We start from the raw sequence: 25,899 nt of genomic DNA on the forward strand, positions 1-25,899 counted from the left end.
CCCACAGGCCAGGAGGGGAACAGGTTGGTTTGACTCAGAGCAGAGAGAAAGAACCACAGCAGCTGAAGACGCAGCAGATGATGGAGTTCTGGTCCTAATAGAACCGGGTCGACTGGACCATCCGGTGTGAAACATTCTCAGAGATTAGTCTCCATAAATTATGACCAAAAGTCATGTTCAAGTTTATTTGTGCAGCACATTTCAGCAAGAAGCCAGTTTAAAATGCTTTACCTCATAAAAACATCACTAATTATGAAACAAGTAATAAATATTCACTGTGTGAAACAAACTCATCAAGCAAACACACAGAAAACATGTTGATCAATGTTCAACCTGCTGCTAATCAAAAGTGGGATTTTAGTCTTAACCTAAAAGAACTCAGTGTTTCGGCTGGTTTGCAGTTTTCTGGTAGTTTGCTTCAGATTTCTGGTGTATAAATACTGAAAGCTGCTTCTGCAGTTTGTGGAAGTTTATTTCTAAAATATTCCACATGCTTTGGAACTTTTCTGAAACTCTGCAAAGTAAAATCTACTTTTGTACCCCAGAAATATGAACTTTGTACTTACTGTTTACCAGGTTTTATCTGTTCTGAAATGTTTTTCCGGAAAACTTTTTATTTCTCAGCATCAAAATTTAACTTTGAAGGTTTGAAAATATTTTACTTTCATCATGAAAACTACATGAAAGGAAAGTCAACAGTTTATTTTTTAATCAATAATCCATCAAATAAAACTTGTCAGGGTTGAAGTAAATATTTGTAGCTTTTCACGCTGCTGTCACCGTTTCCTGTTGTCAGATTCTTCTTCTTCTGTCGTTTATTTGTTTCAGGGTCACACAGGTTGACTTAGAGGTTCCCACTTTGGAAATACGGCAAAAATGAAAAGTCTCCAATTATTTGAAGTTTGAAAAAGCATCTTGGGTTTTGCTCCTGAAATTTATTAGTAAATATTTGAGTTAATAGATGATTTTATGTGAATTTATTAAAATTGGCTGAAAAAACTTAGCCAGATATTTTCACCCGTCTTGAGATGGATCTGATTTTAGTTCACCTTTCTTTGAAGAATTATTTTTCACTAGTTATTTTTCCAGAGTAAACAGTCTGTTTGTATCATACCACTATATTTCAATCAAATTTAACTGCAGACTTTGATTAGGTCATTTGAAAACCTTCTCTCTTTTTTGCAGTCCCAGACCATCACACTACCACCGCCGTGTTTGACCTGTAAATCAGTCAGACAGGAAACCTGTTAGTTAATAGGAAGTTGCATGGACAGTCCAGACCCTCAGTAAAGACAAGGTGCATTATACTTCACTATAACAGCAGCGTATTTGTTTAGGTAATATTGTCTGCTCCAGACTCCCCCTAGTGGTCAGGATGACTTCCGTGTTGACTTGAGAGTTTGCAGCTTTTTATATTGACTGTTTTTACTATTTTTGTCCCCTTTGCTCTCACTTCTTGTGGTTGCAGTGTTTTTATTTGCATTTGTTTTTGCTGATATTTTATGTAATTGCAGTATTAATTGTTTGCATTGTTTTTCTGTTGTATGTGGTTTTTTGTGTGTTTTTGGAGTTTGCAGTAGATTGGCACTTGTCAGCCACCGTATGTTACAACAGTCACTTTGTAAATCGGGAAAATATTCTCTAAATTAGTTCTCACAGAACAAGAACACTGTTTTATTTAAGTTTTAGTGTGAGCATAATTATATTTAGATGGTGCTTTGGGACGGAAAGCAAAATAAAAACATTCAAACTAATGCTGGTTCATCTGCAGAGCCCGGTTTGTTGGTAAATTATTCAAACAACCAGCTTTTTAGGAGAAAACTTTGCTTTGCGTGTGCATGCAGTGAAGCTCTGGATGTTATAAAATGTGCAGCAGAGCGCTCATGCAGAAAGCTGCACCACTCGACCTCGCCCTGCTTGCATTTGCTAATCCATGTCCAGCACAGGTTGGTGCACTTACACTCCGTGTTCCCCGTAAAATCTCCACCTTCTGGCCTTTACTGCAGCATGGATGCTTCTGGAAACCACACGCTTTGTTAGTCCGACAAACAGCCGTGTGTTCCTTCCAGCTCTGCGCAATAACATCACAGCAGCTACCGACAGTTTGCGCCGTTTAAAGGTGAATATGAATCAGAGGTAAATTAAGTTTTCTTTTGTTGTCTCGGAGTTGAGATAAGTTAGCCGTTGGGTTCCAGTTCCGCTGCGTGTCCTTGGTTATGTAACTGTCAAACCGCATGATGCGGGAAGGAAAACAGTTCCTCCATGGAGTCCGAGTTAATTATTAAAGGAATAATTTCTAAGATTATTTATTCTTCCTCAATACAAAAGACTGAACCTGTAAAGGAAAAAGCACATAACTTCACTGCAGCGCTTCCTACCCAGGATGTTAATTAAGTTCAGTTCTGTTTGTAATGCTAACATATTAGCTCAAGTCTTTAGCATCTAATTCGTTAGCTTTGCAGTTGACAGAGTGACACGTTCCATCCACCAACTTTTAACACAAGTAACTTAGAACATTAAAACATAAACTGAAAGAAATGTAAATTAATTGTTGATCTTTGCCGCTTTTCTGAGGGGAAGCCATGTTGGATTTCAGCAGCTAGTGGCTGCTAGCGGCTTTGGAGTCTGGGCTGAAAATTGAGTTGTTTTTCTACTTTTGTTTGATACTTTTTGATGTGGAACTCAGATACTGTGAATAAAATGTTCTTCAAAGTGCTTCTTGTGTTAAATCAGGTAAAACAATGTTTAGAAAAAAGAAAAATGCTAGTAGCATTAGCATTAGTCTGTGGGATTTATGTAGCACTAGCCAATTGACTAACAAAGAGCGAACAGCTGCGCATTATTTAATAATTTGTCAATATTTTTAAAAAGAAAGGCGGTCATGTTGGAACGGCTCTCCAGGTCAACTCTTTTACTTAAAGACTTCTGGTTGATTTTTCTGACTTGGAAATTGGAAAATCTTATGATCATTGATTTCTAATGTAACTTAAATAAAACAAGTTACATTCAGAGTAAACACAATGTCAACTTAAACTTTGTAGCATGAACCAATTTTTTTTTATCAGAGTAACTGAAACCAGAATTTAGTCCCAAAAAAACTTTTCACCTTTTTGGGTTTTTTGCAGCAATGAAGCTTTTTGTTCATGTTTAGACAACATGGCTGCTGATTTTTATTTTTCTCTTTCCAAGTTAAAATTTCCTATTTAGCCTTAATATAATCAGAAAGAAATTGCATCAGGGAGTGTTTGTTCTTTAGCTTTACTACCGACCAGCAGGGAAAAAATGAAGCGAATTGTAACTCTTGTACCAGAGCTGGAACATTTAAGGCTCCTTTTTACAGCAGGATGAAGCATTTCCCTTTCTAAGGTCAGAATTTAGTTTTCGGCACATCTTGTAATGAAAGTTTAGGTCTAGCTGAGGACGTTTTCCTCCTCTGGCAAGTAAAGAAGCTAATTAGGGCCAGACTAAATCTGCTGAGTGAAACATACAGGAGCAGCTTTCAGCATAAAAATATGGAGTCTGGAAGTTCATGGAAACGAGGTCAGGGTTCGGATCCGTTTCCAGACAGCAGGTCCAACATGTCCATGTTCTGAACGTTTATTACTGTGGGCTGGAAAACACAGATTATCTCCAGATTGCTCCTGAATTGCTGTGAATGTAGCTTTTATTCACAGTTTTGCTGGTGGGCAGAATTGAGACGATGCCCAGCTTAAAATATTATAAAAGAAAAAAACCTTTTCAGAAATCTACATTTCTCCATTTTCATATTTCTGCAGGATCTGAGTCTGATGCTGTTTTTCCTCTTCATGGTTTTCATGGAACATTATTGTTTGTTTCGCTGGTTTGGATGAAACACATGAAACCTGATTGTTGCATAGAAACATTTTTAGTTTTGCTCAGAATACTGAGAGAAAATCCAGATAGTTTTAATTTAAACCTTATAAAATCTCATGTCTGCAGAGATGAAGGTTTTGCTGTAAGCTGCTTTCAGAGCGTCTATAAATCGTAATCTGATTAGCAAACTAAACATTTAGCTTAAAACGAGATACTTAGCTAGCTCAAGGCTAACTAATATTTAGTTTGAAGCTAATTATCTAGTGGCCTGTAGCTGGAAGCTTTAATAATATTAATATACTATAGCTATACTAGTTATTTAGTTTGTAAGATAAATATTTAGCTCAGAGCTTTAATAATATATAATTATAGGTTTGATATTAATTAGTTTGTAATCTAAATATTTAGCCTGCTAACTAAATCCTTAGCAATAGCTAACTATAGCTTCATTTAGCTCTGAGCTACTTAAGTATTTAGTTTGAACCTAAATACTTTGGTTCAAACTAAATACTTAATGAGTCAACTAATATTTAGTTTTCAAAATAAATGTTAGTTTTAGACCAAAAACAAAAGTTTGAAGCTGAAAGATGATTTTTCCAGATGCGAGTCTTTCAGCTGTTCAGAGAATAAATTCTGATTTATTTGTTTTTCATGTCTTAATGTTCGGATCTGGAGGTTCGGTTTTTCTCCTGAACACAGAATGAACTCCTGCAGCTGCTCAGCTCTCTGCTTTACTTTAAACACGATGCGCCGACACGCAGCGACGGATAAATAATTGATTATTGAACAGTAAAACAAACAACTAAACGCCACAAGAGTTTTATTCTTAGAGTTCAGCTTAAATGCATCGTGCCTGTTTTCCTTCTTCTTTTTTTTTTCCTGTCAGGCTGCGTTAGAGCTGCGCTGCCGCTCCACTGCCTCTCCGCCCGGAGACGAACTTTGGATAATTCAGGATCATCTGTCTGTGATTTTCCAGAAATATGTGATGTGAGCAGCAGAGGGAGAGAATGTGAGTAAAGACTCGACTTTATACAGCCAGCAGGCAGAAAACTGGGTTCAAGAGAGAGAGAGAGAGAGAGAGAGAGAGAGAGAGAGGGATGGAGGAGGAGAGAGAGAGAGGGAGGGATGGAGGTGGAGAGAGAGAGGTGGAGAAGGACAGAAGAAGTTTTCCTCACAAAGATCCAAACTTATTTTATTTCTCTGATAAGCAGAGAAATAAAATGAATAAATAATAAATAAAATTCATATTATTTACAGGAATGAATGAAAAAACTGTTTAGTGTGGAGTGTTGCTAGGTTACACAGTCAAATATTAACGGTAGTAATTTAGGTTATTTAGTTAAAATCTTTCAAAATCACATTTTTACCATGTTATTAATTTATAAATTAGTTAGCAAGCGAAATATTTAGTCAATTATTTAGTTTGAAAATACTAACACTGAGGCTAAATAACCCAAATACATTTCTGACAGTGTAACTTTACAAACTAGATAATAATATTAGTTCAATTATAATTTTAGTTGTTTTGTTGTGAAGTAACAAAACGTGTAAAAGTTGATTCTGGTTCTTTTGCTGTTTTCCGTTGAAAACGAAGCGACTGAAGGAAGAATCTGACTTGTTGAAGCTTTAAATTTGTTCCAGACTGAAGGTTTTAACGGCGGATCGACTAACTGTGTGCGACTCTCATTAACGACCTGAAGAAACTCCGGTTCTGTTATCGTTTCCGTCCATTTGGGCCGAACGTTTCGCCTTTTGGATCAGCAGATTTTATTCTCCCTGCAGAGAAAATAATCATAAACATAAGTTTATGTTTTATTAAAACATAAACTTCTGTTTATGCTCCGCGGGGGATTACTCAGTAATGAGATTCAGACATGAACTGTAATTATTTATGCTGCTTGTGTTTTAAATAAATCCAATTTTTGGTTATTTAGCTCCTGCTGTTTAAAGTTTCCAGTTAATTATTCTGCGGTTAATAAAACGTTTCTGTTCTCGTTTCCTGGAAAATCTCAAAAAGATTAATCCTGACTGGAAGCAAGGCGTTACGGGGAATCAGTACAAATGTTTTCTTTAATCACTTTTCTTCTTTTTATGATGAGGAATCAGCTGAGTAAAAATCCAACATTCAGTTTCTCAGCTACAAAATCACAAAGTTAATAAAAACCAGAAAAAAAGAGTTTTAAAGCAGAAATATTCAGTTACAGATGGAAAACTGGAGACCTGAATCCCTTCACAAGGACAAACCATTTAACATTATTAAAAAAAACTGCCTTTGTTGAAGGCATCTAAACATATTACAGGAAAATTAAGTGGAAGGAAAAAGTGTGGTAGAAATGTAAAAGTATGCACTAACTTGCAATAATTGCTGCCAACTTCACAGTTTTTCTTTTCCCATAAAACGTTTCCAAATGGTTTCCTTCCTGTGCGACCGGAGTTGTTCCTCTCCACTGTCGCCTCGTGCTTGTTCAGGTTGAAGATTGAAGATCATAAAATGAAAAGAATCAAAACTCCTGGATTCTGATTGAACCAGAAGTTTACATACTGCGAATGCAAACAATCATCCACAGATATTTTATTAAACTTGAAATAAGACAAATCGAAGCTGTAAAGTATTTTTCCAGGACAATATAGGATCTTGTTTTAAATAAAAATAATTCCTTAATATTGATTAAAACCGGATGAGTGAGAATGTGGATCGTTTCTGACAGACAGAACTTTCTTCAAGAGGTCAGATTAACCTGCAGGAACTTGAAGTTAATTTATTTATAATTTCTTCTGGGTTTATATTTTTTTTCTGCCTTTATGTTGGAGAAGCTTTAATACTGGATTTAATGTGGATGATTAAACTTTAGATTATTTTAATTTTCTTTGCAAAAAAGCTGGCAAATTTACTTGAGTAACTTTTTAAAAAAAATTACCTTTAGGAGTATTTTTGCTAGTTTGTACTTTTATTTTGAAGTATCTCTTGAGAAAAGTTTCTGTATTTTCTACCCACTGAATGAAAAACCAAAATATTCAACCAGAAATCCACCAAACTTTAACAGAAACAAACACCTTAAGTTTTTTTATGCAAAGAAACTGATTTAGAAACATTTTATTTTGCCTAATTTGTTTTTGTCACTTTTATTAATTATAGTGATTTTGGTCCTTAAAGTACTAAAATTTCCATTTAACTTTACATTTTGGTTCGTCTGATGATGTAATTTGTAAATATTAATTGATTAATTTGATTAGTTACTCAGTAACTTATTCTCTGTGACGGTTTCTGAGTGAATATTTGGGTTTTCTGTTCGACTCGTTTCTCTGTAGATTCTGATGTTTTGGAACCAAAATCAGCTGCAGATCCACAATCATGTTCTGCTTTTTTCTGGGTCGATTTGCACATTTTGGACCAGAACCTCCTGGTTTCTATAGTGACAATAAAGATTATTGATTGATTGATCAGACTGGATTAGCTCCATGGTTATAATAATCTGATTTAATTTGTATTTTTTTCCTGTCCCGTTGAACCAAAACGTTGTTTTTTAGCAGATGGAAATAATTCTGCTGATTCAAGAAACGGTGGATTTAAAGTTTTGTTTTGGGTTTTATTTAAAAGTATCTTAAAATAACCGTTTCTGCGCAGCGGCTCTCATGTAAATAATGAGAACTGAACAGAAGCGGTTAAAGTTTGCAGCTCTCATCTTCACATCAAACCCAGCAGCTCAAATTAACTGCAGCATCAAAGATTGTTTGAACCACAACAACAAGAAGCTCCAAAAGATTTCCTGCCTTTGATTAAAACTGCTCAGCTTCCAGAGGAAAGAAAGGTTTTCTGCTTTTTAAGATGATTTTCCTCAATCGATCAGGAGAGCAGAGCCGCTTTATTCCAGTTTCATCCACTTTGTTTCTGCTGCAGCAACAATTTAAAATTATTTTTTGACCTCCACATTAACAGCTTATTTCTGAAAGCATCTGATAAACATGAAACTACTTTATTTATCTTTTAAAAAAACCAAACACTGAAGACGAGGAATAGAATCATTTCTTTGTAAATTGAGTTTTGAAAAAACCAACAAAGTGTAAAAACTTCATCATATTCAGTCAGGAAGAAGAAATCAGATTTCTTAAATATTTTAGTGCATTTCTAAAAATATTTCACACCGTTGAGTTACAGGCTTTTTATTTTATCTGGATAAAGTATTTGGGGTAAATGTTTGTATTTCCTCCCAGATCTTCTTCACTTCCTGGTTTCATGATGAAGATTATTAATGACTAAAAGTTTTATAATTAACGATTCACGTTGGTGCGTCTGGCAGCGAAACGTTAACTCAGAATAAAACTTAAAAAATAACGTTTCAGTGAGTTTTGTTGAGGATTTAATCATCAAACTGCTGGATTGATTCCTGTGGAAGAGTTGGCAGCAATGAAAACAAAATCTGATTTAAATCTCAAGATTCACGTTGTTTTCCCACCATTTTGACTTTTTTCATGTAATTTTTCCTTTAATGTCAAAATTACATTGTGTGTGATTAAATTCAGATTTTCTGACTTTAAGACAAAAGTTTTATTTTTTCTCACAATTTTGACTTTAATTTCAGAATGTTGAATTTTTTCTAGAAATCTTGACTTTCTTCAGAGTTCTGACATTTTTCAGAATATCAACTTTTTTTGCAGCTTGGACTTTAATCTCAAAATTCAGATTGTTTTCCCAGATTTTTTTCTTTGAATTCTTTCTCACAATTTTGACTTTATTTTTCTGAGAAATTATTTTTTTTTCCTTCAGTGGCACTAATCCTCTTCCATACACGCCTGAACTCTTGTTTAATTTTTACAGGTAAAATGTATAAATAATGGTTAAACTATTTTGAAGTGAATAATTTTGAAGCTGATGGAGAAAAGTCATCATTGAGCGTTTCTGAGGCTGAATAGGAAACAAACCTTGAGGCCCTGGCAGCGTTTTGCTTCCTCTTCCTCTTTGTGTCGGTTATAACTCACATAAAGCTGCTATTAAAGAGCCACTTTAAAACCCAGAGCCTCTTAGATTCATGTTTTGTGTGATTGCCTCCTGACCCTCTTTTCTTCCTCCTCCTTCAGTTCGGGTTTCAGCGGCCCTGACCGGTTCAGATCCACGCTCAGGAAAATGATCTGAAACATGTTGGGTCCATAAAGGCCTTTTGTTTCTGACTGTCTTAACTCAGAAAGCCGTCGGTAAACTAAAAGCTAATGAGGACGACATTTTGCCTCTCTTCTTAGAAAACGTTTTAGCCACAAATTGATTTGCTCACAAAAGCAGATGGAGAAAATCTTCCTGGTTGTTTTCCACTGCGGCGGTTTTCATTCAGGGCCGAGGAGCCGCGGCGCGCCGCGCCGCCCGTCTGGACTCTAATTAATCGTCTGAAAGCCCTGCAGACAAAAGGAAACTCAACCTGAATAATTAATCAAAGCTGGTTTAGTTGTTAGTGCGACCATGACCAGCAGTGAGGGTGAATTAGATGATTAAACGCTTCATAAGGTGTGGAGGTAAAGATGAAGAAAAGCTGCAGGTTTGTGGATCAGGAGAGGAAGACATGAATCCTGGTTTTAGGTTTTATTAAAGTTTTATGTGCAGACCTGTGTTCTCCACAGGCTGTAACCTTTAATTACGACATTTTGATTTTATTTCTGGTGTTTATTGGAGGATCATCCCTGACCTCAGCTGAGCCCGTCGTCTAAAAGTCGACTGTCAAAACTCTGAATTATTTTACAACTTTTATCCTGAAGGATGAAGTAAAAGTAAAGTAGGATTTTAGAAAAGGACCAATAACAAGACTGGCCTTCAGAAAACATTCTGCTGAAGTAAGTTCAGTTCAGTTTCAGCATCCAGACTTTTTAGACTTTATTTTCACAGAGAAACAATTAAAACGTTGGTAATAAATCCTAGAATTAATTTGGAAACGGATAAATAAAACCGACCCGGTTAGCAGGAACCAATAAACTGTGGTGCGTTGGCTGGGGGACAGAAATGCACGAAACACACGGTTTGTCTTTGCACTAGTACGACCAGTCCAACTGGAGGTGGAAACACTTTTTAATAGGCTGGGCCATAAAATAGTTCAGTGTTTCTCAAAGTGGGGGCCTCAGGCCTGCGGGGGGCCGCTAGAGGGCGGTGAGGGGGCCTCAAGTAGTTACTGCTAAGATAAAAAACATCTCAGTGTTTTCATTATAATTTCTGTTATGGTAAAAACATAAAAGAAGAGCTTTATATTTTATTTTGTGGAATATAAGTTGACGTACTTGATATAAATTAATTCTGATGCTCATTTTCTGTTTAACAAGAAAGAAATGAAAACTTTTCCGACAAAAACAATAGTAAGAAAGGAAACCAATCTGCTGTGAAAACAAACTCTTCAAGCTGTTTTGATTTTGTTCCCGGTAGCAAAAGGAAACTCCTGTAGCTCATGAAATTTAAAGCTAACTAGTAATTTCCACTGGCTAATTCTAAGCTACCAGCTAATTGTAAAACTGTCTAGTTACCAAGTTTAGCTAATGCTAAGAGCAATTAGCTTCCTAATTACTAATGCTAAAAACTTTTTACATGGCTACTAATGCTAATAGTTACTAGCTACCTAGCTGCTAATCATAGGTATCTACCTGCTAATGTAACATTTTGTAAAGTGTCTTATTGCAGCATTTGTTCTCTCTAAATAAACTGAAGTTAATGCTAAAAGCTACTAGCTCCTTACTTGCTAGTGCTTAAGGCTGGTTGCTTCCTATTTCTTGTTTCTAAAAGCTACTAGCTGCTAATGCTAAGTGAGTCAGCATTTAGTTTGTTTGTGTTTAAGATGTATTAATCTACAGGTCATTTTGTGTTAAAGTAAAATAACTGAACAGTTATAAAAACACCTGCTGGGGTTTTTTTTAGCATCAAATCTTCTCAATCTAAATAAATCTCCGTATCGTTTTGTTACATTTGTCCAATTAATCTTAAAACTGACATTTCATATTGTTCTTCATCCATAGTGGATTGTAGTTCTATTATGGTACAAAAACATTTTAATACATGGTCCACTTCAGTCTAAAGTTGTGCTTTATGGATCCATTTGACCGAACATTTTGACTCTTTTATATTTAACAGGATTTTCTGCCCTCCAGTTCCTCTGTAAAACGACCAAACTTCGGTGAAAGGAGTCTGAAGCTGCAGGTGGATTTCCCCTCTAATGGTCCGGTGAAGGGCATATTTGTGTTGTGTGGGATTTTCCATCCATGACATCCTCCTCCGTCCTCGGCCGTTATTTCCCGCAGAGTTTCTCCTGCCGCCGTGAGCCGAGGAGAAAACTTTGATGTTCGCTGAAGCGCCTCCACTTCAAAGTTCCACGGAGCGGGATTAACTCAGGAAGGAGATTACTGTAATTGGGGACTGTGGAGGTGGAACAAAAGGTTATTCTCTCTCTTTGGGTGTGTGTGTGTGTGTGTGAGAGAGAGAGAGGTGGATGCTGTACAGTGAATTCACTGAAAACACACATTCATGCAGGATGTTACAGAAAAAAATCAGGTTAATCCAGCAATTCCATAAAAAGCCTCTTTGGATGACTTTCCCCAGTTTGTATTAGAAGCATAACGAGGCAGAGGACACTGTGGAGCGGCTGTTTATTTAGGAGAGATAAATACCTTAATGGTGCATTAGTGCTTGGCTCACAGCCGTCACAGTCAGCTCGGCTGAATTATTTCTGTAATAATGATAAAAAAAGAATCCCTGTTTATTTTGTGTTCAAAGTTCCTGCTTGCAGTGCTGGAATCTGCATAAACAATGTTTTCACATCAGCAAAGAGTTTGACGTTTCTCACCTCCTAGTTGTTCTCTAATGGTTAGAATTTTGTAGATTTTGCAATTCTCTGTCTTATATTAGTTCAGTGTTGATCCATCCATCAGTCTGTCGACTGTTCCTGCTTGTTAAAGGTGCAGAAAAAAAATTATTTTATTGAGAATCACAATAAATTCAAAATACTTAAATGTCGATTTAACAAGGCGGTTAAGTTGGTCATCTTTGAAGCTCCTACTTGCAAGTAAACTGCATATCGCATTTCGCGTTCACTCTTTCAACAAATACCAAAATAACTCCACAGAACAGAAATCCTCCAGACCACTAGGGGGAGTCGGTCAACTGATCAGACGGGACTGGACTCTCAACAAAGACAGGACACAACAGCAGCATGTTTACGTTGGTTAAGACTCCACACTCCCCCTAGTGGCCTGGAGGATTTTTTGTTTAGTGGATCAAATTTGCAGCATGTTATACTTGATGTTGTTTTTGCTATTTGCAGATTTTTTCCTTTTGCTCTTATTGGTTGTGGTTTCAGTTTTTTCTCTCTTGCTGATTGTAGATTTTTGTTGTTATTTTCTCTAATCGCAGCGTTTCTCTGTGTGTTGTTTTGTAGTTTGCATTGTTCATGTGTCTGCAGCGTATTTTGAACCCGCCGGCCACCATAACAACCCTTCCAATTTTCTTCTACTAAATACATAACAGGAAGTTAATGTTTTTCTTTCAGTTTGTGGGAGGATTTAAGTAGATTTGTTTAGTGTTTCTTTTTTATTTGGATCAAAACGAAGAGCATTCAGAACAAAACTTTGATCAGTTCCACACAGAGTCCTCCTTACCTTCACAGGACCATGAAAAAGGGGAGTAAACTATCAAAGACCCGATGTAGGAAGTGTGTTCTGTGAAGAGATGATACACACCTGTAAATTATGATGTCACCAGGTGATTCTCAACCATCCAATCACTGAACAGCTCGTTAGAACAAATCAGTCCGTTGAGGCGCCAAACTTTCTCCACCTGAACAGAAACTGAAGTTTTTATCTTTGGACCTAAAGAGGAACGATCTAGAGTTATAGATCTAGAGTTATAGATCTAGAGTTATAGATCTACAGTTATAGATCTAGAGTTATAGAGTGAACGCACAGCTTCAGTTATTACAGATAGAAACTAGAGATCAGGCTGACCTCTGACCTGAACATTCAGAGCCACATAAAGACGGTTCCAAACTCGGCCTTCTCTCACCTGAGAAACATTTCCAGGATTCGATTGATTTGATTTACTGGATTTTGATTATTGATTATTTGATTATGTTAATTTCTCTTTCATTTGGTGGCTGACTGTAGGATGTTTCTCTGATGTAAAGCAGGTTGAAATGCGTTGCTTCTGAAAATGTGCTCTAAGAATAAACCTGGCTAGTGGGAATGTTCATGTTTAGCTCCTGATGAGGAAACAAAAATCTCTCCTTCCTTCTGTTGTTGTTGGTTTTTAGCTGCTGCTGTTTGTAAAAGATATTGGTTCTCATGTGTTCAGTCTGGTTGTATCAGACTCTTAGAGTCTGAAGTTTAACAGTTTAACTTCTTCTAGATGCTGGAAAGATTTTGTCAGAGCTGCAGATCTTCTTTTAAAAGTTTTTTAATTTCCTGATAAAATGTCTGAACCTCTGCTGCTGTTTGGAGGTTTGATAAGGAAGGAGGTGAAATCCCAGAATATTTCGGAGCGCAGAATAATCTCCTCATTATCGCTTTATTTTCTGAGCCCTCTGATTCTGTGCAGTGAGCTGTTGAGCCAGCAAATGAATAACGATTTCTAATTGTTGGACTGGCTGCAGACATTATCAGCTGGTTGAATTCCTAAATGATTTCTGCGCTGCTCGATTTCCACCCAATGAGCTGTTCATGTGTGAAAACACAGAAAACCAGGTACTGGTTCTGACTCGCCCCTCGTTGGCGCCAGCAGCACCAGCTCAGTGATGATCCAATAAATCTGGATCCTGGATGGAGGGAGTGGAAAACGGTCTGGATCTGAATCCTGTCGGCACGTTTAACATATTTAATTTATAATAAACTGACTGGGAGGAGCTGAATTATTAGAGGAAGAAACAGAAGATTTTTTAATTTAATATTAACAATAACCACCATCTGGGATGTGAGCAGGAGAAAATCACAAGAAAAACTTTTTTCTCACTTTATTCCCATATTATACCTTCACTGTTGTAATATTGTAACTTTTTTTGGTACCATAATGACATTATTCTTGCATTTATGCAGCTTTATTCATGCACAATGTTACAACGTTTTTCTGTTTATTTTGCAACTTTATTTTTATATTACAACTTTATTGCTGTGCAACTTTATTCTAGTAATATTAGAAAATCTAGAAATTATTATTTTGGCAAGGAAATTATTAGCAATCTCTGTTTTTCAGCTTGAAATGTATCAATACAGATATGAAAGTCATACCAGTAACTTTGTGGTAACAGGTAACAGCTCTGTTGCTTTCAGTTGGACGCTCCAAACAATTCAAATGATTCAAACCGGCGGTTTTCAAAGTGTGAGGCGCGCCTCCCCTGGGGGGCGCCAGAGCACTTTAGGGGAGGCGCGGTGCCAGGGAAAAAATAAACCGGAAAAGCTATCTGCTTGCTGTCTACTGATGTGAGAGAAACGTCTTTTACGCACACGATCAACTCTGTGGATTTAGGAAAAAGTTGGTACTGTGGGGTGCGTGTGTGGAGTGGGGATCAGTGGAAATGTTTCCCCCCTTAGAGGATGTTTTGGCCAGTGATGTCAGTAACGTTACTGACGTCGGACCACTTTTTTCAGTAACCAGTTATCTAACGCGTTGCTATTTCAAATCCAGGAGTCAGACTACAGTTACTTATCAAAATCATTTTTGCGTTACTATCTTATTTTGTTATTTAATCGTATTTCCTCTACTCGTCTTGTCAAGTGACCGACGTCTCTATGCGACAGAAATGTAAACAATGGAGGGAGATGCGCATTTTGTTGGTGGAAAAACTGGAACTATTTTGAGTTTCTGTCGACAAGTCCGATTATTATAAGCGGCTTTGGGCTTCATTTTTTTTTAAAGTCGTTTGAAAATTTAACGAGTTGCTGGTTGCGCCTTTTTGGGCTCGTTTTTAAACGTGAAGTTGCTCATTTGGGCTTGGAAATAAGCAGAGACTCATAATAAATCCCAGAATTTGTCCGTCATTAAGGTAGTTTTAGTCAGTCTCTCCCTGTTCATCATTTCCCGGATGATCCGTCCCGCTGTGTCTTTGTTAATGTCAAGTTAATATATTACCTCTGAATGACGTCGAGCTTCGCGTTGCGCTCCAGAAAACTGCAAACATCGAGACCAATATGAACAGCGCAATAAACGTGAAAACAGCCACGAATGAACGTGTCCGTAGTTTCCAATAGTTATAATGGCAACTTAATTCTAATTATTAATACTAAGATAAGTGTCACAAATCTGTGCAGCCATCTGAGCTGTGGAGCTGCAGGAGGAGCTCTGTGCTGTGACACCAAACGCAGGGCCGTAACGCAGAACCTGGAGGCTGGGGGGAGGGGGGCTTTAAAATCCTTCTTAGAGTTTTCCAGACAACAGAGGACCACACAAATTACTCACGTTTTTTATTTTTTGTACTGTTTTTTTGTACAATCTCCTCTTCAGTTCAACCTTATCAGTGGAGACACATTGTTGATGTTACCATTATAAAATAGCTTACAATTAAGTATTGACAAAGATCAATGTGATTTTCACAGGAGGTGGAGCGTTGTTGTTAGCAGCTGCTGAAAGTAACTAAACAGTTACTTTTAATGTAACTTAGTTACTTTCCAAGTCAAGTAGTCAGTAATATAACTAAGTTACTTTTTCAAGGAGTAATCAGTAGTCCGATTAAAGTTACCTTTTCAAAGTAACTATGCCATCACTGGTTTTGGCCAGAGCGGGGGCTGAAGGCGGAGTTTTTACAACCCCCCCCACCCACCACCGTCGGGGGGGGGGGGGGGGGGAGGCGCAGCAGGCATTGTGCTCCTTGGAGGGGGGCTCACCCTTTCATACTTTGAAAACCCCTGATTCAAACAATTCAAACAATTCAAACGCTCAGTGACCTTCAACCCGCCTCCACTTAGACTTTGACTGTGAACCAGATGCGTTTGGTGTGAACAGAACATTAGACGACCCCAAACCTTGACAATACCAGAACACAAAACTAACCTCAGTCTAAACTTAATCTACACCTTAACCCAGATACTGAATATAACACATCACAGCATCAGGATCAGGCTTCAGTGACATAAATGAGTGAACAATAGAGACTATATAGAAACCCTTATGTCAAAATGGCATCGCTTGTTCTGTAATTAAAAAATCCAGGGTGGCACCCAATACCTCAATGTCCCCGACTGATACGTATCAATAAATATTCACCCGATTCTCTGAATCATCGTCGGTTTTGGCGTCTCTTCCAGGATGACGCTCTCTTCTCTTTGTGGGACATCATCAGTCTTTTGAGCCACCCTGGATTTTATTCTTTCGTGCTTTAGCTTCAGAGCAACAATCTCTTTATTCAACTCTTGATTTTCCTTTTCTAGCCAGTCCAGTTTTTCTGTCTTTTCTCTCAAACTGTCCTCTATATGTTTTCTCAGAGTTTTCTCTTCCAGTGTCACGTTTAGGCTTACGATGACGTCATAATCACATCTTAGTTACTGTATCGTTCTCTTGATTCATCCAGATCCAAATGAAGTTTCTTTATCTGTTTTTTGTAGTACTCATTAGAATTTACCAGAATCTTATTGTCTGCTTGCCAGCTGCTTTCGTTGTCAGTTCTGTTCAGACGCTCCAGTTTAATCTTGAGGCTTTCCACGGTTTTCTGTAGCTGCTCATTTTCTGTTTGCAGCTTCCTGTGGTTCTTTTGCAAAACAAAAGAGGATGCTTTTTAAAAAAACTTTCTTTACAGACACACTGTATAACAACAGAGTGAAACATTTGTTCTGCATCAAGAAAAAACAAATACAGATAAACATATTCAAGAGAAAGAAAAAGCTAAAGGGCTTCAGTTGCCAACTGTTCATTCAAGGCAAAACAGATTTCAGTTGTTTTAGTAGCTATTTTTTGTCTTTGATACTCGATAGTATAAAACTTAACTTCATTGTAAAATGCAGCGACGCATGACTTACCCTACCTGAGCAATGAAAATGATATTTAGCGACAATAAAGGATTTATGAGAAACTCTGAACTGTTGAGCTTTTAGTGAGGCCAAGTAAGAATCGTCCCATAACAGCATAAATTGTGCTTCTATGTTGTGGATAAAGTCACAACCTGACTAACCTGTCCGCCATCTTCCCAGAGCTCGGCCTCCTGGGATAATATAGGAAACAGCGCCCCCTTCACTTCCGGAGTGCAATGGTCCCATTTCCAATTAAGGCACGAGGCTGACAGCGGTCCGTCCCGCCGCTTTCTGTCTGCTGCAGCGAGGTTCTTCTCAAATAACTTTAATCAGTGAGCGACCTTCCGCCACACCGGGAGCTGATTCCCGTGTAATGGCCGCCGCCGGAGCGACGGATCCTGGAGCCCTGCTGACCGCAAAGGTGAGACGCCGATACGGACTGAACAGTCAGAGGAATCACTTAGTGAAGCTGTTCTCCGGCTGGACAGGCTGCGCTGGGATTGAGACCCTGAGATTTTCCTCCCGGCCTGTTTGAGATTCATAGCTTTGGGATTGGACTTTTAAAGCAGGAACCAATTCCAGCGCCTGTCTGCGCCTCGTCCTCCGGAGACCCGCTGATGAGTTTGGCCTTTTCAAAGTCCGGCGTCACAAATCAAGACCCAAAACAGCCGAGAGAGAGACGGAGGCTGTCTTCATCAGAGGGAACCATAAAACACAGACGGAGCTGGATCAAGTTAATACATGTTAAATCTGGAGTTAATACGTTTCTCCACTCACTGCAGAAACCTTCACACCCACTAAATAAAGTAGTGAATCATAAAGTTCATAACTATTGCAACAGATTTACAAATGTAGTTTTAAAAGTTATTATTTCTAATTCATTTTATATTTAATATTTGTAAATTTTTATGTCGTTCAGTTGTTTTTATTTGCCGTTTTGTTATTTTTGCCTGCAGGAATCACCTTTCTGCACTTTGCCTCCTTTGTCCCTCTTGGGCTTCTGTAGCCCTGGTAGTTTTTCCCTGGCGGTGTCGTTCTGCGCTGCTGAGGGGAATATCTTTCATTTCTGGATGGAAGTTGTTGTTCATGTTGAATTATCTGGCTCATGTTGTTTATTGTTGTTTGTTAGTGTGTTATGTATCAGTTTTGGCCGTTATTGTGTGTTTTATAAAGAATTGTATTCTAATTTTCTTTTTTATTTTGGAGCAACATGTCCCCATCTGCGCTGCTGGTTGAAAGTTGTTTTTATTTTCACGTTTAGAGCTGGACAGTTGAAGAGGAGGGTGATTTCTAAATCTAATCATTCCCTGTCATACATGAACTCAAATATCACAAATATTTCTAAATTCATCCCAGAATAAAATTGATGAGTAAAAATCTAAATCTGATGTTGGCTGGTTCTGAAGCGATTAATCGGATCAATCGATTATTGAAACAATCGTCAACTAATTTAGTAATCGATTAATTCAGTTCTTTGCTTCCTGAAGAAGAGAAAGCTTCACTGTAAAAAGCAGAATGTTAAATATAAATTAGATAATTTAGAATATTTCCGTGTGGTCCATTTAAACACGACTGCAGGCTGACCTGCAGCTTCTCAGCTACTTTATTTTTGGCTTCAGTCGGATTTTATTCCAGTTCTCCCCCTCCTTCTCTCTCTCTGTCTCTCTCTTTTTCTCTCTCTCTCTCTCTCTCTCCCTCTCTCTGTGTGGGAAGCTGCTGACGGGTTTTCTTCTCCTCCTTCATGTTGTGCTGCAGCCAGACTTCTCCACTGCTCATCTTTACACAAAACGCAGGTTCCATCTGTCCTCAGCTTTTTATTACTGTCATCATTTTGAAACCGACGTGACAAAAACAGACAGATTTATATTAAACTCTCACTTTCTATTTAAATCACAACCATTCACAATGAAACAAAAATGTATGATTTTGTAAATGTTAGTAACACTTTACGGATTGGAGCAAATAAAATTTGCTTTTTTATTTACAAAGAAACCAGGAACAAACTGAACCTTTTCTAATCTCACTTTTAGTAAATCATCTGTTTAAAATGAGAGGAAAATGGAGATTTAATTAGTAAAACTAAAAAAGAAGGGAAACTAAAATATTTGCAGACCCCACACATGCTGGACGCAAAATGTTTACATTTTTACCTTCAGACCAGCGCTAGAGGACTACTAGCAGAAACCAGTTGCCATGGAGACAGTTTCTTCCCACATCAGATTGATACCATGAGTGTAAACTTTCCTCTCTTGTAAAAACACAATATATTCATATAAACAAACTAGTCCGTTAAAAATGTTAGAATTATCTAGTGTGTTGTTGCCCCTTTAAGGGAGACGTGTTATGATTTCTTGTCAGAATAGATCTATAGATCTATAGATCTATACAAAACACTTTCATTTGAAACTCATTCTTAGAGAATGAGTTTTCAGTTTGGTGACTTCTGCCTATTTTGACCTCCTATCAGAATGATCTGTCACTTTAAATCCAAATAATCTGCTGCTGGAACTCAGCTTCTGTTGCTAGGTAACGGGCGGAACTCCACTGGGGTTGCTAGGTAACGGCTCGCTTGTAGAATGTGACTCAAAAATTGAGACGATTTTAAAACTGCTTCTTTTTAGACACCTAAAATCATGAACACAAAATGTCCAGATGTTTTTTAAGCTGCTTTTAGAAGCTGAGAAACAAATGGAAGTAAAATAAAAACATAAAAAAAAAATAGAATTTTGTATAATATGTCTCTGTAATGTAATTTAACTTCATTTTGTGTAATCGTTGGCTTTTTACCCTCATGTTTCAAATGTTCACCATCATATAACTACACAACATTCAATACATATTTCTATGTAATTAAATAAATTCAGTGTATTATTTAGCAGACAGTTTTAACCTACAGCAATAACAAAACTAAATGCAAACAAAAACAACCATCATGTGTGAGAATGTGGCTATTCATATTTATTAGTTTTTTTATCAGTTATTTGTTATTTATTTCTTACATTGTGTGTAAATTGAGAGAGTTATTTTTTAAGCATATGCACTGACTGATGGCACTTTTTAAATTTCGTTGCTCTTGTGACAATGACAATAAAGATTTATATCTTTATTTATTTATTTTAGCCTTAAATCTCCTGCTGAAGAACATCGTTTGGATTCTCTGTGGAGCTGAAAGCATCGAAACGAAACCAAGCAGAATAATTTGAACAGATCATGATCACTACTTCACTCTGAGTCTGAACAGTTCTGCACATAATGCAACATTTATCTTCTTGTGCTTTTTACAGCATCTTTCTACATTAAAGCAATTTCACACACTTCATTAAGATTTGGCAGCAACATTTATTGAAGCTCATGATTGTTAGCGTCATTAACTTTTTACCATTGATCCTAATTGAACTGGTCAAACAGTTTTGGAGGGCAAAGCTTGAACAGTTCATACACTCCAAAAACACAAAAACGTACTAAAATTTGGTTCAGTTTCTAGTGGAAATATCTCAGTACACTCAAAAAAAGACAAAAACAATTCAGAAGTAACTTTTCAGCAAGAAATAGGAGCTTGTTTTAAGCCATAATTCCTTAATATTGATTTTGTTTTAAATGACCAGTTCCACTTATAATGGGATATTTTATGGAAGCCCATTCCTGCCATGAAGGAAAAAATAAAAGCCAAACAAGAAGACATAATTTAAATGTTCAAAGTCATAATTATGAGATAGAAAATTATAATTATAAGATTCAAAGTCATGGTTGTGAGATGCCTTTTAAATATTCTATATTAGACAGATCAAATGGAACGCTGTGTATATCTCAGACAGCATGCTATCTGCAATAAAATAAAAAAAACCTTTCAGAATGTTGAAATTATCACTTTATATCCCATAGTTCTGTCTTTGGATCTCATAATTATGACACAAAAGTCACAATTCTGACTTTTTGTTGGGATTTTATTTTTTCTTTCATGGCAGGAATGGGCTTCCATACATTTTTCCTGTGTCTTGCTGAAAAGTTACCTATAAGTTAGTTTTGTCTTATTTCATCAACATATTTGCTCTTGAAACTAAACAAAACACTTGGTAAGGTTTAGTTTTTGCAGTGTACCGATGTTAAACCTGCAGTCTGACAGAAAGTACGTTTATCCATCTAGTTTTTAAACAAATTCTCTGAAAGCTGCGCTGCGTGTTTGTATTCAGCTCTTCTCTCCTGCTGCAGGTCTTTTTGGATTTTCACGTCTATAAACTGAATTTTTTGCCCATTTTTCTTGGCAGGATGTATTTGAGTCTCTGACTGAATCAGATTCTGGAAAGAAACAACAATCCTAATAATATTATCAAATTAAAGCAGAAATTCAGAGGAAAGCACAGTTCTGTTTATGCATTCGCTTCGACTCCACAGCAGGGAGTTTTTATGAATATAGATTTTTTTTTTTCTCTTAAATGAAAATTCCCCTTGAAACTTATTCACTTTGCATTTTAATATTATATATTTCTCTGCAGTTCTTGTATTGGGTTTTTTGACTGCAGCGTTTAGGGAATCTTTTTTAATAACTTGCACTTTACGCACCAACACTGTGAGTTTGTGGTTATTCTGCGTATTTTCTGGTATATTTACGGTTAAACTTGAGCATTTAGGAATAAAACCGTGAACTTTAACTTATCTACCGCCGGCTGTCGCTCTCGTCCTCCATCCACCTCAGTTTCTGTAGAAAGCTGTAACTTCTGCCCTGCTGCTCGCCTGCTGTCCATTAAGAAGCATTTTAAACCGCTGCACTCTTCCCATTAGTGACCTATAGTGGAGGATAAAGTTCTGCCGTCAGGATCTGCAGACAGCAAGATTCTCTCACCGTCACAATTAAACATCTTAAACCTTTTTCTCTACATTTTGCTTAGTTATTTTCTTTGTGTAAATATCTTTGTACACTTGAAAAACAGGAGCTTGTTCTACATCAATAACTTCTTAAAGTTGATGAAAAAGTGCTTATTCCATTGGCAGATTGTGAAAAAAAAAAGTTGTTTAATCAATTTTAAATCTTTACTTAAAAGTCTGACGACGTATTAGGACTGTTGGAGAGAGAAAAACAGCAAGAGAAGTGGCAGAGCTTCACATCAGGACCAGTTCCTAAAAATTACACATCCTCTGAGTCCCTTTGTATCAGCTTTAATATGGAGACAGGAGAGCATTTAGTGACTTATTAGACTGTTAAATATTCCTACAGAAGAGTAGAAGGGCTGCTAACGCCAACTGGCTGCTAAAGCAGGAAAGAATCATTAACTTTACATGTTTGTCCATAACGCCTGAAGAGTTCCTCCTCGTTCTGGAAAACAGGATGAGTTTTAGTTGGTTTGACTCAGAGCAGAGAGGAAGAACCACAGAGCTGCAGATGATCTGGGTCTCTGGTCAGACGAGTCCGTCGGACCTCAGTGTGTTTTCACAAATGTTTACTTTGTTCAAAATGAACTCTGATTTGTTTCCCTCCTTGGCGCAGTTTATTTGTGTTGATGTGAACAAAACAATCAGAACAATCCTGGAGACCATTAGGAGGCGATTGTCTCGGTTTCAAATCAGCTTTGGAGCGATTCGTTTAAACAAACTAATAAACAAACGCCGGCCGTCTTTTATTAAAGTTCCAACTCTCCACAGGTTCTGAAAGTCTGATCGGTTCACTTCTTAGATCATTTAAAACCCAAAAGCCAAATAATGGCATGATTAAATTCTGCATGTTTTCTACTGGATCAGAACAGAATCTACTTCCTGTGTTGATGTTAACAGACTGAACGGTTTAGTTTGTTAGAAACCAAAAGCTCATGGAGTCGGAGGCAGATTTTAACTTCATGTTGACATGAATCCTGGGTTCAATGGCCTTTTCTCTAAACACAGAGCTGCACACCGTCTGGATCCTGAGTTTTGGTGTGAATAAATAATCGGATCTCCAGATACATTTCAGCAGACTGACAGTAAAAAAACGTTTAATTACAGAAAATCAACTTTAACATGATATTTTACTGCCTTTGTGATGAAAAAAGGTCTAAAACTATTTTAGACCTGAGATGCATTTTTAGTGTTTTCACAGCTGAATATTACATTATTATATAATTATTAGTTATATTATTATTTCTGTCGTTTTAATGTGCTGCAGCAGAGACACGTTAAAACATGCAGGACCGTCCACCTCACTGTGGTTCACCATCAAATATTAAAAACATGCTTTAAATAATGAAAAGCCTCTTTGCAAAAGGGAACGAAGTTCAAAAGAACCAAATATGTTTCCCATCATGATGATAAAACTGCATTTTGTTGCCCTTAGACGTTATTTAAGATTATTGACTTTCTGCTTTACAAAATGTGTTCAGTAGAAACAAACACGACGACAGAGGATAATAATAGTTAATCAGTTTGTTCAGGAGGTTTTAACCTGCAGCATCTCTGTTAGAGTGGAATGTGAAAAAACTCAGTGTTTTTAATTTACACTGATTCCATCATAACATTAAAACTTCTTCCCTTCTTTTCTTGAGGATGAGTTTATTTTTAGCTGCTTGTTAATCGGTGACGTGTAGAAACAGTTGACTGAGCCTGGATGTCTCAACGTCTCACATTTCATCTAAAACTGTTGATAAAATTTTCTTGTGGCAGAATGTAGTTTTTCTCGCTGGACTTTTCAAAACTTTGAGTCGCATGTAAACATCCTCATTGCATTCTGTGACTGGAGGAAGTTTCAGCTGAAAGTCGATAACTCAGAAATCCTGTGTACAACGGCAGGTTCACAGGTTTTATGAAGCTTAGTTGCAATTCAGCAAGTTCCCCCAACCGTGGCCTAGAATTGAAGTCATAACTTTAATTCAAAGTGACATTTAAAAGGTCTTAAAAAGTCTTAAATTCACTTGCTGAAACCTGGGAATTGTGGGAAATGTAATTAACTAATTTTCAGGCTGATTTTGGTTGATTTAGAATCTGAGGCTGATTATTAACGTTAATACAGTTTAATGCAGATTCATTTCACTGCAGTCATGCACAGATTCACCCTCGGAAAGCAGATCCAGACCAGGATTTTCTGACCCAGTAAACAAGACAATAACTGTGTGCAGGACTGTAACCATGGTAACCGCGGTCTGTGTTACTCAACTGATTTCTTTATTTTATTTATTTTGTTCTCTGACCAAGAAGCTGTTTAAAGAATAAAAGTTGTGTTTAAATGGAGGAGTAAAACCTGATGTGTTATTATCTCATCCTAACACTCGTCTTCCTCCGGCGCTGACCGCGGCGTCCAGGCCACTTTCCTCCGGCCTGCCGCCTGATACCATCAGTGATTTATAGCTCTTTGTTTACGCCGGCCTCTAATGGCTCAGTGCCACAATGAACATCTCACAGTTTCTCTACATCAGGATAAACACAACACAACGTCTCACTGAGCAGCTCTTATACTTTATTACTTTTATTTATTTACGACCACCAGGACCAGCGTTAGTCAGCCTCATGAGGCGCCATGAAACTGTAGGTGTTGCTTGCATGCTTTTATTTTGAAATGTAGCTCTGTCCCTTTTCTCATCATCTTGTTGATGTAGCCAATGGGAGGCAGCCTGAGTGACAAAAACCAATGGGGAAACATCATCAAGGCTGAAAACAAAGTGGTGGAAACAGCTAGCTAAGAAGCTAGCTGTGCTAACCCTAAAGCACTAATCTTAAGCAATAGTTCTGCCAACATTAAAGCGCTACACCAACATGCTAACATGCTAAATTCAACCATGTTGATGCCCCACCATGTGTCAGTGAAACATTTCCTACTACGTAGTATATCGCCATCAACAGGGTCAGATTTGTTATTGCAGCCCCCCCTGAGCGATTAGGTGTTGCTAACAATGTTGCTAATTTTGGTTTATTAGTCAGAGAAGGGATTCAGTCAGAAACACGCAGGACATGACAAGATTTTAAACTGTTTGCAATGCATTCTGGGTACAGGATTAACTATGGCATCGTTTGTTTATCCAAAATACACCTGAGAAAATTCAGGAGAGGAAACAGAACTGCTGCTAAACAGACTCCAGTCACTTCAAAATAAGAGCATGAATATAAATGTCTAACTGCTTGAATAATTATCTGTCAATAACCAAAAATTCAACACAGACGCAGAACTTTATTCAACTGAAAGATTAAGAAACAGGCAAGAGAATTACCACAAATTACCACCATTTGGGGCATGCTCCGGTGGCGTGCTCCGGTGGCGTGCTCCGGTGGCGTGCTCCGGTGGCGTGCTCCGGTGGCGTGCTCCGGTGGCGTAGAGGGTAGCGCGCCCAGCGTTTGGAGGCCTTCAGTCCTCAACGCGGCCGTCGCGGGTTCGATTCCCGGACCCGGCGACGCTTGTCGCGTGTCTTCCCCCCTCTCCTTCCTCCTTTCCTGTCTGCCTGCTGTGGTATAAGGGACACTAGAGCCCACAAAAAGGACCCCCTGGTGGGGAACAAAAAAAATAAATTACCACCATTTATTAAGAAAAATCAACTTAAAGGCGATAAATGTTTTTAAAGCTATTTAAGAAACTAATGAACGAAAAATGAGCTCCACTGATATTCAAAAATAGAAATTTCCAAGTAAATTTTTCTAGAAAATTTCTCAAATTAAACTCAACATTTCTGAGTTTTTTCTTGCATTTTTTTTTTCTTTTAGTTCTCAGGAACTCCCTCATTTTTACTAGTAAACTTCAAAGATTAATCTAAAAATTTCTAATTATTTTCTTGTACATGTTGAGTTTTATAGCCAAATATTTCTCTTGAGGCAGAAATACACTTCTTTTTTCCCTTAACTATATTAGAAATTGTGGCGGTTAATTTCAACATTTCTAAGTTTTCTGGTGAAAATTTTCTCCTCCTATTATTCCATCTGCAGAGGCTCTAAAACGCAGTTCTAGATTTCATCTGTCAGACGGAACTGCATTGGTGTGATTAGAAAAGACGAGGTTTAGTGTTTCTGTTTTCCTCATGTATAGTGTATAGCGCTGAGTGTGTGTGCAGTGGGAGTGTGTGTGTGTTTTATATGTCCAAGGTTGTATGAGTGAGTAGGTGTTGAGGAATGTGAGAGCAGATGGAGGCAGATGGCGCCTCACGCTGCAGTAAAACTGCGTCTCGTTAAATC

The 25,899-nt window shown here is 37.5% G+C and overlaps 1 protein-coding gene across 2 annotated transcripts in view; it reads left to right on the top strand.

Annotated features, from left to right (window-relative positions):
- Positions 1 to 1,988: 1,988 nt before the first annotated feature.
- Positions 1,989 to 25,899, top strand: part of large2 (LARGE xylosyl- and glucuronyltransferase 2) — a 97,784-nt gene continuing 73,873 nt past the window's right edge. Inside the window, exons 1-2 of one of the 2 annotated variants that reach the window (XM_044105133.1) lie at positions 1,989 to 2,136; positions 4,721 to 4,843. The gene's annotated coding sequence lies outside the window, so the exon portion shown is untranslated. The remainder of the gene's footprint in view (positions 2,137 to 4,720; positions 4,844 to 25,899) is intronic. The other variant, XM_044105126.1, reaches the window with a different exon arrangement.

The sequence above is a fragment of the Gambusia affinis genome, linkage group LG02 (genome assembly GCF_019740435.1).
Source record: "Gambusia affinis linkage group LG02, SWU_Gaff_1.0, whole genome shotgun sequence".
NCBI classification, from domain to species: Eukaryota; Metazoa; Chordata; class Actinopteri; order Cyprinodontiformes; family Poeciliidae; genus Gambusia; species Gambusia affinis.